Here is a 16,946-nt window from a genome sequence, read left to right as displayed (position 1 = left end):
CATGGAGTTGATCCCTTCTCCAGGCTAATGGCTACTTGCTATCGGATTGTCCTTTCTGGCCCTATCCCAACATACAGTCATGGAGTTGATCCCTTCTCCAGGCTAATGGCTACTTGCTATCGTATTGTCCTTTCTGGCCCTATCCCAACATACAGTCATGGAGTTGATCCCTTCTCCAGGCTAATGGCTACTTGCTATCGGATTGTCCTTTCTGGCCCTATCCCAACATACAGTCATGGAGTTGATCCCTTCTCCAGGCTAATGGCTACTTGCTATCGGATTGTCCTTTCTGGCCCTATCCCAACATACAGTCATGGAGTTGATCCCTTCTCCAGGCTAATGGCTACTTGCTATCGGATTGTCCTTTCTGGCCCTATCCCAACATACAGTCATGGAGTTGATCCCTTCTCCAGGCTAATGGCTACTTGCTATCGGATTGTCCTTTCTGGCCCTATCCCAACATACAGTCATGGAGTTGATCCCTTCTCCAGGCTAATGGCTACTTGCTATCGGATTGTCCTTTCTGGCCCTATCCCAACATACAGTCATGGAGTTGATCCCTTCTCCAGGCTAATGGCTACTTGCTATCGTATTGTCCTTTCTGGCCCTATCCCAACATACAGTCATGGAGTTGATCCCTTCTCCAGGCTAATGGCTACTTGCTATCGGATTGTCCTTTCTGGCCCTATCCCAACATACAGTCATGGAGTTGATCCCTTCTCCAGGCTAATGGCTACTTGCTATCGGATTGTCCTTTCTGGCCCTATCCCAACATACAGTCATGGAGTTGATCCCTTCTCCAGGCTAATGGCTACTTGCTATCGGATTGTCCTTTCTGGCCCTATCCCAACATACAGTCATGGAGTTGATCCCTTCTCCAGGCTAATGGCTACTTGCTATCGGATTGTCCTTTCTGGCCCTATCCCAACATACAGTCATGGAGTTGATCCCTTCTCCAGGCTAATGGCTACTTGCTATCGGATTGTCCTTTCTGGCCCTATCCCAACATACAGTCATGGAGTTGATCCCTTCTCCAGGCTAATGGCTACTTGCTATCGGATTGTCCTTTCTGGCCCTATCCCAACATACAGTCATGGAGTTGATCCCTTCTCCAGGCTAATGGCTACTTGCTATCGGATTGTCCTTTCTGGCCCTATCCCAACATACAGTCATGGAGTTGATCCCTTCTCCAGGCTAATGGCTACTTGCTATCGGATTGTCCTTTCTGGCCCTATCCCAACATACAGTCATGGAGTTGATCCCTTCTCCAGGCTAATGGCTACTTGCTATCGGATTGTCCTTTCTGGCCCTATCCCAACATACAGTCATGGAGTTGATCCCTTCTCCAGGCTAATGGCTACTTGCTATCGGATTGTCCTTTCTGGCCCTATCCCAACATACAGTCATGGAGTTGATCCCTTCTCCAGGCTAATGGCTACTTGCTATCGGATTGTCCTTTCTGGCCCTATCCCAACATACAGTCATGGAGTTGATCCCTTCTCCAGGCTAATGGCTACTTGCTATCGTATTGTCCTTTCTGGCCCTATCCCAACATACAGTCATGGAGTTGATCCCTTCTCCAGGCTAATGGCTACTTGCTATCGGATTGTCCTTTCTGGCCCTATCCCAACATACAGTCATGGAGTTGATCCCTTCTCCAGGCTAATGGCTACTTGCTATCGGATTGTCCTTTCTGGCCCTATCCCAACATACAGTCATGGAGTTGATCCCTTCTCCAGGCTAATGGCTACTTGCTATCGGATTGTCCTTTCTGGCCCTATCCCAACATACAGTCATGGAGTTGATCCCTTCTCCAGGCTAATGGCTACTTGCTATCGGATTGTCCTTTCTGGCCCTATCCCAACATACAGTCATGGAGTTGATCCCTTCTCCAGGCTAATGGCTACTTGCTATCGGATTGTCCTTTCTGGCCCTATCCCAACATACAGTCATGGAGTTGATCCCTTCTCCAGGCTAATGGCTACTTGCTATCGGATTGTCCTTTCTGGCCCTATCCCAACATACAGTCATGGAGTTGATCCCTTCTCCAGGCTAATGGCTACTTGCTATCGGATTGTCCTTTCTGGCCCTATCCCAACATACAGTCATGGAGTTGATCCCTTCTCCAGGCTAATGGCTACTTGCTATCGGATTGTCCTTTCTGGCCCTATCCCAACATACAGTCATGGAGTTGATCCCTTCTCCAGGCTAATGGCTACTTGCTATCGGATTGTCCTTTCTGGCCCTATCCCAACATACAGTCATGGAGTTGATCCCTTCTCCAGGCTAATGGCTACTTGCTATCGGATTGTCCTTTCTGGCCCTATCCCAACATACAGTCATGGAGTTGATCCCTTCTCCAGGCTAATGGCTACTTGCTATCGGATTGTCCTTTCTGGCCCTATCCCAACATACAGTCATGGAGTTGATCCCTTCTCCAGGCTAATGGCTACTTGCTATCGGATTGTCCTTTCTGGCCCTATCCCAACATACAGTCATGGAGTTGATCCCTTCTCCAGGCTAATGGCTACTTGCTATCGGATTGTCCTTTCTGGCCCTATCCCAACATACAGTCATGGAGTTGATCCCTTCTCCAGGCTAATGGCTACTTGCTATCGGATTGTCCTTTCTGGCCCTATCCCAACATACAGTCATGGAGTTGATCCCTTCTCCAGGCTAATGGCTACTTGCTATCGGATTGTCCTTTCTGGCCCTATCCCAACATACAGTCATGGAGTTGATCCCTTCTCCAGGCTAATGGCTACTTGCTATCGGATTGTCCTTTCTGGCCCTATCCCAACATACAGTCATGGAGTTGATCCCTTCTCCAGGCTAATGGCTACTTGCTATCGGATTGTCCTTTCTGGCCCTATCCCAACATACAGTCATGGAGTTGATCCCTTCTCCAGGCTAATGGCTACTTGCTATCGGATTGTCCTTTCTGGCCCTATCCCAACATACAGTCATGGAGTTGATCCCTTCTCCAGGCTAATGGCTACTTGCTATCGGATTGTCCTTTCTGGCCCTATCCCAACATACAGTCATGGAGTTGATCCCTTCTCCAGGCTAATGGCTACTTGCTATCGGATTGTCCTTTCTGGCCCTATCCCAACATACAGTCATGGAGTTGATCCCTTCTCCAGGCTAATGGCTACTTGCTATCGGATTGTCCTTTCTGGCCCTATCCCAACATACAGTCATGGAGTTGATCCCTTCTCCAGGCTAATGGCTACTTGCTATCGTATTGTCCTTTCTGGCCCTATCCCAACATACAGTCATGGAGTTGATCCCTTCTCCAGGCTAATGGCTACTTGCTATCGGATTGTCCTTTCTGGCCCTATCCCAACATACAGTCATGGAGTTGATCCCTTCTCCAGGCTAATGGCTACTTGCTATCGGATTGTCCTTTCTGGCCCTATCCCAACATACAGTCATGGAGTTGATCCCTTCTCCAGGCTAATGGCTACTTGCTATCGGATTGTCCTTTCTGGCCCTATCCCAACATACAGTCATGGAGTTGATCCCTTCTCCAGGCTAATGGCTACTTGCTATCGGATTGTCCTTTCTGGCCCTATCCCAACATACAGTCATGGAGTTGATCCCTTCTCCAGGCTAATGGCTACTTGCTATCGGATTGTCCTTTCTGGCCCTATCCCAACATACAGTCATGGAGTTGATCCCTTCTCCAGGCTAATGGCTACTTGCTATCGGATTGTCCTTTCTGGCCCTATCCCAACATACAGTCATGGAGTTGATCCCTTCTCCAGGCTAATGGCTACTTGCTATCGGATTGTCCTTTCTGGCCCTATCCCAACATACAGTCATGGAGTTGATCCCTTCTCCAGGCTAATGGCTACTTGCTATCGGATTGTCCTTTCTGGCCCTATCCCAACATACAGTCATGGAGTTGATCCCTTCTCCAGGCTAATGGCTACTTGCTATCGGATTGTCCTTTCTGGCCCTATCCCAACATACAGTCATGGAGTTGATCCCTTCTCCAGGCTAATGGCTACTTGCTATCGGATTGTCCTTTCTGGCCCTATCCCAACATACAGTCATGGAGTTGATCCCTTCTCCAGGCTAATGGCTACTTGCTATCGGATTGTCCTTTCTGGCCCTATCCCAACATACAGTCATGGAGTTGATCCCTTCTCCAGGCTAATGGCTACTTGCTATCGGATTGTCCTTTCTGGCCCTATCCCAACATACAGTCATGGAGTTGATCCCTTCTCCAGGCTAATGGCTACTTGCTATCGGATTGTCCTTTCTGGCCCTATCCCAACATACAGTCATGGAGTTGATCCCTTCTCCAGGCTAATGGCTACTTGCTATCGGATTGTCCTTTCTGGCCCTATCCCAACATACAGTCATGGAGTTGATCCCTTCTCCAGGCTAATGGCTACTTGCTATCGGATTGTCCTTTCTGGCCCTATCCCAACATACAGTCATGGAGTTGATCCCTTCTCCAGGCTAATGGCTACTTGCTATCGGATTGTCCTTTCTGGCCCTATCCCAACATACAGTCATGGAGTTGATCCCTTCTCCAGGCTAATGGCTACTTGCTATCGGATTGTCCTTTCTGGCCCTATCCCAACATACAGTCATGGAGTTGATCCCTTCTCCAGGCTAATGGCTACTTGCTATCGGATTGTCCTTTCTGGCCCTATCCCAACATACAGTCATGGAGTTGATCCCTTCTCCAGGCTAATGGCTACTTGCTATCGTATTGTCCTTTCTGGCCCTATCCCAACATACAGTCATGGAGTTGATCCCTTCTCCAGGCTAATGGCTACTTGCTATCGGATTGTCCTTTCTGGCCCTATCCCAACATACAGTCATGGAGTTGATCCCTTCTCCAGGCCCTATCCCAACTAATGGATCCCTTCTCCAGGCTTGCTATCGGATTGTCCTTTCTGGCCCTATCCCAACATACAGTCATGGAGTTGATCCCTTCTCCAGGCTAATGGCTACTTGCTATCGGATTGTCCTTTCTGGCCCTATCCCAACATACAGTCATGGAGTTGATCCCTTCTCCAGGCTAATGGCTACTTGCTATCGGATTGTCCTTTCTGGCCCTATCCCAACATACAGTCATGGAGTTGATCCCTTCTCCAGGCTAATGGCTACTTGCTATCGGATTGTCCTTTCTGGCCCTATCCCAACATACAGTCATGGAGTTGATCCCTTCTCCAGGCTAATGGCTACTTGCTATCGGATTGTCCTTTCTGGCCCTATCCCAACATACAGTCATGGAGTTGATCCCTTCTCCAGGCTAATGGCTACTTGCTATCGTATTGTCCTTTCTGGCCCTATCCCAACATACAGTCATGGAGTTGATCCCTTCTCCAGGCTAATGGCTACTTGCTATCGGATTGTCCTTTCTGGCCCTATCCCAACATACAGTCATGGAGTTGATCCCTTCTCCAGGCTAATGGCTACTTGCTATCGGATTGTCCTTTCTGGCCCTATCCCAACATACAGTCATGGAGTTGATCCCTTCTCCAGGCTAATGGCTACTTGCTATCGTATTGTCCTTTCTGGCCCTATCCCAACATACAGTCATGGAGTTGATCCCTTCTCCAGGCTAATGGCTACTTGCTATCGGATTGTCCTTTCTGGCCCTATCCCAACATACAGTCATGGAGTTGATCCCTTCTCCAGGCTAATGGCTACTTGCTATCGTATTGTCCTTTCTGGCCCTATCCCAACATACAGTCATGGAGTTGATCCCTTCTCCAGGCTAATGGCTACTTGCTATCGTATTGTCCTTTCTGGCCCTATCCCAACATACAGTCATGGAGTTGATCCCTTCTCCAGGCTAATGGCTACTTGCTATCGGATTGTCCTTTCTGGCCCTATCCCAACATACAGTCATGGAGTTGATCCCTTCTCCAGGCTAATGGCTACTTGCTATCGTATTGTCCTTTCTGGCCCTATCCCAACATACAGTCATGGAGTTGATCCCTTCTCCAGGCTAATGGCTACTTGCTATCGGATTGTCCTTTCTGGCCCTATCCCAACATACAGTCATGGAGTTGATCCCTTCTCCAGGCTAATGGCTACTTGCTATCGGATTGTCCTTTCTGGCCCTATCCCAACATACAGTCATGGAGTTGATCCCTTCTCCAGGCTAATGGCTACTTGCTATCGGATTGTCCTTTCTGGCCCTATCCCAACATACAGTCATGGAGTTGATCCCTTCTCCAGGCTAATGGCTACTTGCTATCGGATTGTCCTTTCTGGCCCTATCCCAACATACAGTCATGGAGTTGATCCCTTCTCCAGGCTAATGGCTACTTGCTATCGGATTGTCCTTTCTGGCCCTATCCCAACATACAGTCATGGAGTTGATCCCTTCTCCAGGCTAATGGCTACTTGCTATCGTATTGTCCTTTCTGGCCCTATCCCAACATACAGTCATGGAGTTGATCCCTTCTCCAGGCTAATGGCTACTTGCTATCGGATTGTCCTTTCTGGCCCTATCCCAACATACAGTCATGGAGTTGATCCCTTCTCCAGGCTAATGGCTACTTGCTATCGTATTGTCCTTTCTGGCCCTATCCCAACATACAGTCATGGAGTTGATCCCTTCTCCAGGCTAATGGCTACTTGCTATCGGATTGTCCTTTCTGGCCCTATCCCAACATACAGTCATGGAGTTGATCCCTTCTCCAGGCTAATGGCTACTTGCTATCGTATTGTCCTTTCTGGCCCTATCCCAACATACAGTCATGGAGTTGATCCCTTCTCCAGGCTAATGGCTACTTGCTATCGGATTGTCCTTTCTGGCCCTATCCCAACATACAGTCATGGAGTTGATCCCTTCTCCAGGCTAATGGCTACTTGCTATCGGATTGTCCTTTCTGGCCCTATCCCAACATACAGTCATGGAGTTGATCCCTTCTCCAGGCTAATGGCTACTTGCTATCGGATTGTCCTTTCTGGCCCTATCCCAACATACAGTCATGGAGTTGATCCCTTCTCCAGGCTAATGGCTACTTGCTATCGGATTGTCCTTTCTGGCCCTATCCCAACATACAGTCATGGAGTTGATCCCTTCTCCAGGCTAATGGCTACTTGCTATCGGATTGTCCTTTCTGGCCCTATCCCAACATACAGTCATGGAGTTGATCCCTTCTCCAGGCTAATGGCTACTTGCTATCGGATTGTCCTTTCTGGCCCTATCCCAACATACAGTCATGGAGTTGATCCCTTCTCCAGGCTAATGGCTACTTGCTATCGGATTGTCCTTTCTGGCCCTATCCCAACATACAGTCATGGAGTTGATCCCTTCTCCAGGCTAATGGCTACTTGCTATCGTATTGTCCTTTCTGGCCCTATCCCAACATACAGTCATGGAGTTGATCCCTTCTCCAGGCTAATGGCTACTTGCTATCGGATTGTCCTTTCTGGCCCTATCCCAACATACAGTCATGGAGTTGATCCCTTCTCCAGGCTAATGGCTACTTGCTATCGGATTGTCCTTTCTGGCCCTATCCCAACATACAGTCATGGAGTTGATCCCTTCTCCAGGCTAATGGCTACTTGCTATCGGATTGTCCTTTCTGGCCCTATCCCAACATACAGTCATGGAGTTGATCCCTTCTCCAGGCTAATGGCTACTTGCTATCGTATTGTCCTTTCTGGCCCTATCCCAACATACAGTCATGGAGTTGATCCCTTCTCAGGCTAATGGCTACTTGCTATCGTATTGTCCTTTCTGGCCCTATCCCAACATACAGTCATGGAGTTGATCCCTTCTCAGGCTAATGGCTAGGCTTGCTATCGGATTGTCCTTTCTGGCCCTATCCCAACATACAGTCATGGAGTTGATCCCTTCTCCAGGCTAATGGCTACTTGCTATCGGATTGTCCTTTCTGGCCCTATCCCAACATACAGTCATGGAGTTGATCCCTTCTCCAGGCTAATGGCTACTTGCTATCGTATTGTCCTTTCTGGCCCTATCCCAACATACAGTCATGGAGTTGATCCCTTCTCCAGGCTAATGGCTACTTGCTATCGTATTGTCCTTTCTGGCCCTATCCCAACATACAGTCATGGAGTTGATCCCTTCTCCAGGCTAATGGCTACTTGCTATCGTATTGTCCTTTCTGGCCCTATCCCAACATACAGTCATGGAGTTGATCCCTTCTCCAGGCTAATGGCTACTTGCTATCGTATTGTCCTTTCTGGCCCTATCCCAACATACAGTCATGGAGTTGATCCCTTCTCCAGGCTAATGGCTACTTGCTATCGGATTGTCCTTTCTGGCCCTATCCCAACATACAGTCATGGAGTTGATCCCTTCTCCAGGCTAATGGCTACTTGCTATCGTATTGTCCTTTCTGGCCCTATCCCAACATACAGTCATGGAGTTGATCCCTTCTCCAGGCTAATGGCTACTTGCTATCGGATTGTCCTTTCTGGCCCTATCCCAACATACAGTCATGGAGTTGATCCCTTCTCCAGGCTAATGGCTACTTGCTATCGGATTGTCCTTTCTGGCCCTATCCCAACATACAGTCATGGAGTTGATCCCTTCTCCAGGCTAATGGCTACTTGCTATCGGATTGTCCTTTCTGGCCCTATCCCAACATACAGTCATGGAGTTGATCCCTTCTCCAGGCTAATGGCTACTTGCTATCGGATTGTCCTTTCTGGCCCTATCCCAACATACAGTCATGGAGTTGATCCCTTCTCCAGGCTAATGGCTACTTGCTATCGGATTGTCCTTTCTGGCCCTATCCCAACATACAGTCATGGAGTTGATCCCTTCTCCAGGCTAATGGCTACTTGCTATCGTATTGTCCTTTCTGGCCCTATCCCAACATACAGTCATGGAGTTGATCCCTTCTCCAGGCTAATGGCTACTTGCTATCGGATTGTCCTTTCTGGCCCTATCCCAACATACAGTCATGGAGTTGATCCCTTCTCCAGGCTAATGGCTACTTGCTATCGTATTGTCCTTTCTGGCCCTATCCCAACATACAGTCATGGAGTTGATCCCTTCTCCAGGCTAATGGCTACTTGCTATCGTATTGTCCTTTCTGGCCCTATCCCAACATACAGTCATGGAGTTGATCCCTTCTCCAGGCTAATGGCTACTTGCTATCGGATTGTCCTTTCTGGCCCTATCCCAACATACAGTCATGGAGTTGATCCCTTCTCCAGGCTAATGGCTACTTGCTATCGGATTGTCCTTTCTGGCCCTATCCCAACATACAGTCATGGAGTTGATCCCTTCTCCAGGCTAATGGCTACTTGCTATCGGATTGTCCTTTCTGGCCCTATCCCAACATACAGTCATGGAGTTGATCCCTTCTCCAGGCTATTTGGACTCTTGGATGATATCAAAACCTTTCCCCGGAAAAGTGTTGGATTTTATCAACAAATAACGTCCTCATTTAATGTGAAGGATTATTTGCTATTGTTGCTCTGTTAGGGGTGCATGTTTTTTTCTCATGGTCGTTATGCCGTTTGGACTGTAATTAGGAGTAGAGGTTTTTCCTCTGTGTGTTACGTTGTTTCCCTTTGTGTGGCAACTTCGCTGGGTGTGTTTCCGCACCTGTTGTTGTTGTGTTGGGACTTTCAATAAACAATTGTGCTACTGGGACTTCCTTGCTCTCTTGCTCCTGACTCCTGCACCTACCTCTTCTTAGGAGGCACATAACAATTTCTGAATCTGAATCCTCGGGACGGTTGAGCTAACGTAAGCTAATGCGATTAGTATGAGGTTGTAAGTAACAAGAACATTTCCCAGGACAGACATATCTGATATTGGCAGAAAGCTTAAATTCTTCTTAATCTAACTGTACTGTCCAATTTACAGTAGCTATTACAGCGAAAGAATACCATGCTATTGTTTGAGGACAGTGCACAGTTTTGAACATGAAAAGTTATTAAAGAAGTCTATGCCGAATTCTGATGTGTCTCTGACTGGTGTCATGACGTTGGCCTAGGGGTAGATTTGTGACAGTCATAAATACCTCTTCCCCCCTTTTTCCTCTCTCTACCCTACTGATGTTACATTTGCAAACCCCTTGGTTAACATAGAGATTCTGGTAACATCAGAAGGTGGGGGGAAATGAACTATATTCTGGTAATCCGACCAATGGAACATATGCAGTGGTACTTAATGAATATGATGTCAGTTCGGTTGTCATCTCAGACATTCTCATCAATGATAAAATGGCATAAACTCTACAGTGGAAAGTATACACATCATAGTTATCGGATTCACATGGAATTGTTGTTCAATTTAAATGTTTGAATATGAAATTATTTGTGATGGGGTGAAATGTGATTTTAGCTTCTAAAATGTGAAATTTGGGTTTTCATAAGGTTAGGGCTCTGCTCAATCAGTGGCCCGTCCCTGTGAAGGTGACATTGGTTATAAAACTTTTCAAACACGCCCTCCTCTCCCTTCCTATATAAAGCCTTGACGACAATATAACCTCCTGTTCCGAGGATGTGAGGACGACCGTCTGATGTCAGAATGGTTCAGATAATAACTACAGATCGAAGCCAACATCAGCGTGAGCTTTGGTTGCAAATGGTATGAACTTTGAACTCTTATTCACTACAGAAGTGATACCTCCTAGCCGTTGAGTTAGCAACAGCAGCTGCAAATGAGGGTTAGGAAGGAACAGGCAGAGTATCCCATCTATCACACAACAACGTTACTACAACGGATCCAATTGACCACCAGAGACATTCTTCAAAGGACAAAGGACTCAGTTTGGCAACGCGGTCTTCCATCTACCACCAACCTACTGAAGCGCAGCTCAGAGTAAATATTTATTTTTTCCTTTTCCAAATGGGCAGTAATTTAGAATGCATAAGATACTGTATTTATGATAGCACAGCTTTGCCCTTTGTTCCTCAGTCTTTCCGCTCTTTCACTCAAACCCAGACCCTTTTCTTTTGTGTAACAAGCTGTCATATCTGTTCTGCCTGCTAGGGATGTTTTCCTTTATGACGTAATTTGTAATCAAGTTATGATTAATTATGTGTATGTGTAATTCTGTGTGATTAGTTAGGTATTTAGTAAATAAATAATTAAACCCCATTTTGTATTGCTGATTCAACTTGTTAGCCAGGGTTCGTGAAGATAACTAAGAATTTACAACTTTCAGATGAGACTGAATTAACGTGACGATTAATATTGACTGCTATTGATGTAAAATATTACTAGGTCTTTAAGAGTTTATTCGGAAGATAACAACTCTATAAATATTATTTTGTGGTGCCCCGGCTCTCTAGTTCATTACATTTACATGATTAGCTCAATGAAGTAATATTAATTATGGAGAAATTAGTTTATAGAATTGCATGTCATATCACTTATTCCGGCATAGCCAAAGACACGATATATCTAGATAGATCTGACGGAGTTGGCAGAGGTGTGGGTGTCACCATATTCGTGAAGAGTAACTTTAAAATGTTTCTGTGTCCCTTTCCACCTCTGTCACTATGCAATTATATGTATTTATGTCTAATGTCAATTGACACCAGTAGGAATTTATTGCCCTCCCTCGGCTCCACCTTGTGCTCGAAGCAAACTGCCTGAATTACTGTCTGACGATGCTACATATGAATTATTAATATTGTGTGATCTTGATCTGGTTTGGTTAATGTCAGTATCAGATACGCTGAAATATATTTGTACTGAGCGATATCTAACTAAGCTGAGAACTGATAGAGGACAGGTATATAAGTAACAACCAGCTAGTAGACCATGTCTGGTAACTCATAGAGGACCTGGGGACTAGTAACAACCACCTAGTAGACCATGTCTGGTAACTGATAGAGGACCTGGGGACTAGTAACAACCACCTAGTAGACCATGTCTGGTAACTGATAGAGGACCTGGGGACTAGTAACAACCACCTAGTAGACCATGTCTGGTAACTGATAGAGGACCTGGGGACTAGTAACAACCACCTAGTAGACCATGTCTGGTAACTGATAGAGGACCTGGGGACTAGTAACAACCACCTAGTAGACCATGTCTGGTAACTGATAGAGGACCTGGGGACTAGTAACAACCACCTAGTAGACCATGTCTGGTAACTGATAGAGGACCTGGGGACTAGTAACAACCACCTAGTAGACCATGTCTGGTAACTGATAGAGGACCTGGGGACTAGTAACAACCACCTAGTAGACCATGTCTGGTAACTGATAGAGGACCTGGGGAAAAAGTAAAAGTAGCTTTAAAAAACAGGCAAAGGTTTTCACTGTCCCTCACTTTGTATTCATCTCCAAACCCACTGGCTCCAGTTCATCTATAAGTCTTTGCTCGGTAAAGCCCAGCCTTATCTCAGCTCACTGGTCACCATAGCAGCACCCACCCGTAGCACGCGCTCCAGCAGGTATATTTCACTGGTCACCTCCAAAGCCAAATCCTCCTTTGGCCGGCTTTTCTTCCAGTTCTCTGCTGCCAATGACTTGAACAAATTGCAAAAATCACTGAAGCTGGAGACCCATATTTCCCTCACTAACTTTAAGCATCAGCTGTCAGAGCAGCTTACCGATCACTGTACCTGTACACAGCCCATCTGTAAATAGCCCATCTGTAAATAGCCCATCTGTAAACAGCCCATCTGTAAATAGCCCATCTGTAAATAGCCCATCTGTAAATAACCCATCTGTAAATAGCCCATCTGTAAATAGCCCATCTGTAAATACCCATCTGTAAACAGCCCATCTGTAAATAGCCCATCTGTAAATAGCCCATCTGTAAATAACCCATCTGTAAATAGCCCATCTGTAAATAGCCCATCTGTAAATACCCATCTGTAAACAGCCCATCTGTACATAGCCCATCTGTAATAGCCCATCTGTAAATAGCCCATCCAACTTCCTCATCCCTGTTATTTTTTTAATATTTTTTTTATTTTTCTCCTTTGCACCCCAGTATCTCTACTTGCAAGTTCATATATTGCACATCATATATTGCACATATATTGCATATCACTGTTTAATTGCTAGATTGTAATTATTTCGCCACTATGGCCTATTTATTGCCTACCTCCATTATCTTACCTCATTTGCACACACTGTATATAGACTTTTTCTCTTTTGTATTATTGACTGAATGTTTGTTTATTCCATGTGTAACTCTGTGTTGTTGTTTACTCCATGTGTAACTCTGTGTTGTTTACTCCATGTGTAACTCTGTGTTGTTGTTTACTCCATGTGTAACTCTGTGTTGTTATTTACTCCATGTGTAACTCTGTGTTGTTGTTTACTCCATATGTAACTCTGTGTTGTTATTTACTCCATGTGTAACTCTGTGTTGTTATTTACTCCATGTGTAACTCTGTGTTGTTGTTTACTCCATGTGTAACTCTGTGTTGTTATTTACTCCATGTGTAACTCTGTGTTGTTGTTTACTCCATGTGTAACTCTGTGTTGTTGTTTACTCCATGTGTAACTCTGTGTTGTTATTTACTCCATGTGTAACTCTGTGTTGTTATTTACTCCATATGTAATTCTGTGTTGTTATTTACTCCATGTGTAACTCTGTGTTGTTATTTACTCCATGTGTAACTCTGTGTTGTTATTTACTCCATGTGTAACTCTGTGTTGTTATTTACTCCATGTGTAACTCTGTGTTGTTATTTACTCCACGTGTAACTCTGTGTTGTTGTTTACTCCATGTGTAACTCTGTGTTGTTGTTTATTCCATGTGTAACTCTGTGTTGTTGTTTACTCCATATGTAATTCTGTGTTGTTGTTTACTCCATGTGTAACTCTGTGTTGTTATTTACTCCATGTGTAACTCTGTGTTGTTGTTTACTCCATGTGTAACTCTGTGTTGTTATTTACTCCATGTGTAACTCTGTGTTGTTGTTTACTCCATGTGTAACTCTGTGTTGTTATTTACTCCATGTGTAACTCTGTGTTGTTGTTTACTCCATGTGTAACTCTGTGTTGTTATTTACTCCATGTGTAACTCTGTGTTGTTATTTACTCCATGTGTAACTCTGTGTTGTTGTTTACTCCATGTGTAACTCTGTGTTGTTATTTACTCCATGTGTAACTCTGTGTTGTTATTTACTCCATGTGTAACTCTGTGTTGTTGTTTCTCCATGTGTAACTCTGTGTTGTTATTTACTCCATGTGTAACTCTGTGTTGTTGTTTACTCCATGTGTAACTCTGTGTTGTTGTTTACTCCATGTGTAACTCTGTGTTGTTGTTTATTCCATGTGTAACTCTGTGTTGTTGTTTACTCCATGTGTAACTCTGTGTTGTTGTTTACTCCATGTGTAACTCTGTGTTGTTATTTGTGTCGCACTGCTTTGCTTTATCTTGGCCACGTCACAGTTATAAATGAGAACTTGTTCTCAACTAGCCTACCTGGTTAAATAAATGTGAAATAAATTCAAATAAAACATTTGGACAAGATTGTCTCAGTAAGAGAAACCACTCCACTGCCCCTTGTTCCCCCTACTGCTGGGCAGGTGTATTTATCTGAATGGTAGGTATGATATGCAATTAATTGATTGTTTTAATGTGAAATGAATGTGGTTGATTTTTAAGGTTCGGGAAAATTACAGTGAACACTGCCACTGTTTAGGATGTCAATATAAATTAATGTATGTATAGTTGTTTCTAATTTTGTCTTGCCTTTTAATTATTATATGTGTGTTATTGCTTTTACCATCGAGGATCATTATGGAAACAAGCGTTGTAATGAATATTTTGAAGTGATATCCTCTGGGTCTACATGCGTGTATGAGATATAATGACTGTGTTCAGATACAGGACTAGGGGTCTCTGAGATGAAACACTGTTGCTAGCAGAGATAGTCATGAAGAAACACTAATCCACACACACACACACACACACACACACACACACACACACACACACACACACACACACACACACACACACACACACACACACACACACACACACACACACACACACACACACACACACACACACACACACTACTCTGTCTGTCAGCACACACACACGCCACACCACACGCCACACACACACACACAGACACACAGACACCACACCAAGCAAAGTCACAAACACCACATTTCAGCACACACACACACACACAACACCACACGCCACACACACACTACTCTGGCTGTCAGCACACACACACACCACGCCACACACACACACACAACATTTACTGTCTTAAGTCATACACACACACACACTACTCTGTCTGTCAGCACACACCCACATTTACATTTACATTTAAGTCATACACACACACACACTACTCTGTCTGTCAGCACACACCCATACACCACGCCACACATAGACACTACTCTGTTTGTCAGCACACACACACAGACATCACACCAAGCAAAGCCACACACACTAGCCTCACATACTACTCTGTCTGTCAGCACACACACACACACACGACACCACACCACGCCACACACACCACGCCACATACACTACTCTGTCTGTCAGCACACACACTACCACACGCCACACACACACACTACTCTGTCTGTCAGCACACACACACACACACACACACACACACACACACACACACACACACACACACACACACACACACACACACACACACACACACACACACACACACACACACACACACACACACACACAACTCTGTCTGTCAGCACCCTCAAGTCATAACTTAAATTCAGTGTCATATGGTTTACATCAGTCAATCATCTTTGACATCGGAAATGCATTATTTAGTTTTAGTAACACCTGTCAATTGTCATGTCTGTTTTCTCCACCAGGAATGCTTCTTAATATTAAAATACCCATGCTCTCTCTCTCTCTTGCTCTCTCGCTCTCAATTCAATTAAATTCAAAGGGCTTTATTGGCTTGGGAAACATATGTTTAAATTACCAAAGCAAGTGAAATAGATGAAATAAACACTACAAAATGAACAGTAAAAATTACAAAACAAAAGTTACAAAATAATAAAGACATTTCAAATGTCATATTTTGTCTATATACAGTGTTGTAACAATGTGCAAATAGTTAAAGTACAAAAGGGAAAATAAATAAACATAAATATAGGTTGTATTTACAATGGTGTTTTAGTGTCGTCCTTTCCTCTTGACCTCGCCTACGAGGTCGCCTTGACATTGACCTCGCCTACGGCCTGGGTGGACCAGGACGGAGAAACAAACACACAGGTACTGTCCTGTTCGAAAGAACTCTCATTCTTGGGTGATTTGGTGACAGTTTACCACTTAGTTTGTGACAAACGCTCCTAACCTTGAAAAGGTTTGCCACACGTGGTGGAGGATGCAGGCAGACTAACATACCACTGGTTAGGTAGAAGGAAAATATAAATAAATGTTCAGTTAGCACTCCAAAGGGGAGTCAGGTTTTTTTTTGTTTTGGCTTTGTTTGGTTAGGACAGTTTTTCAGGAAAATGAGTATGGAGGGAGCCATACAGGCCCTGTTACAAGCGGCGGCCGCCCAACAAGAGGCAACTAGAGCTCAACAAAACACTTCTGTGAGCAGGCCTTTCTAATCGACCTGGCCCGGGTATCCTGGAAGGACATTGACCTCATCCCGTCAGTTGAGGATGCCTGGTCATTCTTTAAGAGTAACTTCCTCACCATATTAGATAAGCATGCTCCGTTCAAAAAAATGCAGAACTAAGAACAGATACAGCCCTTGGTTCACTCCAGACCTGACTGCCCTCGACCAGCACAAAACCATCCTGTGGCGGACTGCAATAGCATCGAACAGTCCCCGCGATATGCAACTGTTCAGGGAAGTCAGGAACCAATACACGCAGTCAGTCAGGAAAGCTAAGGCCAGCTTCTTCAGGCAGAAGTTTGCATCCTGTAGCTCCAACTCCAAAACGTTCTGGGACACTGTGAAGTCCATGGAGAACAAGAGCACCACCTCCCAGCTGCCCACTGCACTGAGGCTAGGGAACATGGTCACCACCGACAAATC

This window comes from Oncorhynchus gorbuscha, linkage group LG13 (assembly GCF_021184085.1).
Source record: "Oncorhynchus gorbuscha isolate QuinsamMale2020 ecotype Even-year linkage group LG13, OgorEven_v1.0, whole genome shotgun sequence".
Taxonomy (NCBI): Eukaryota; Metazoa; Chordata; class Actinopteri; order Salmoniformes; family Salmonidae; genus Oncorhynchus; species Oncorhynchus gorbuscha.
The sequence above is the reverse complement of the archived record's forward strand: the minus strand, read 5'-3'. Positions refer to the sequence as shown.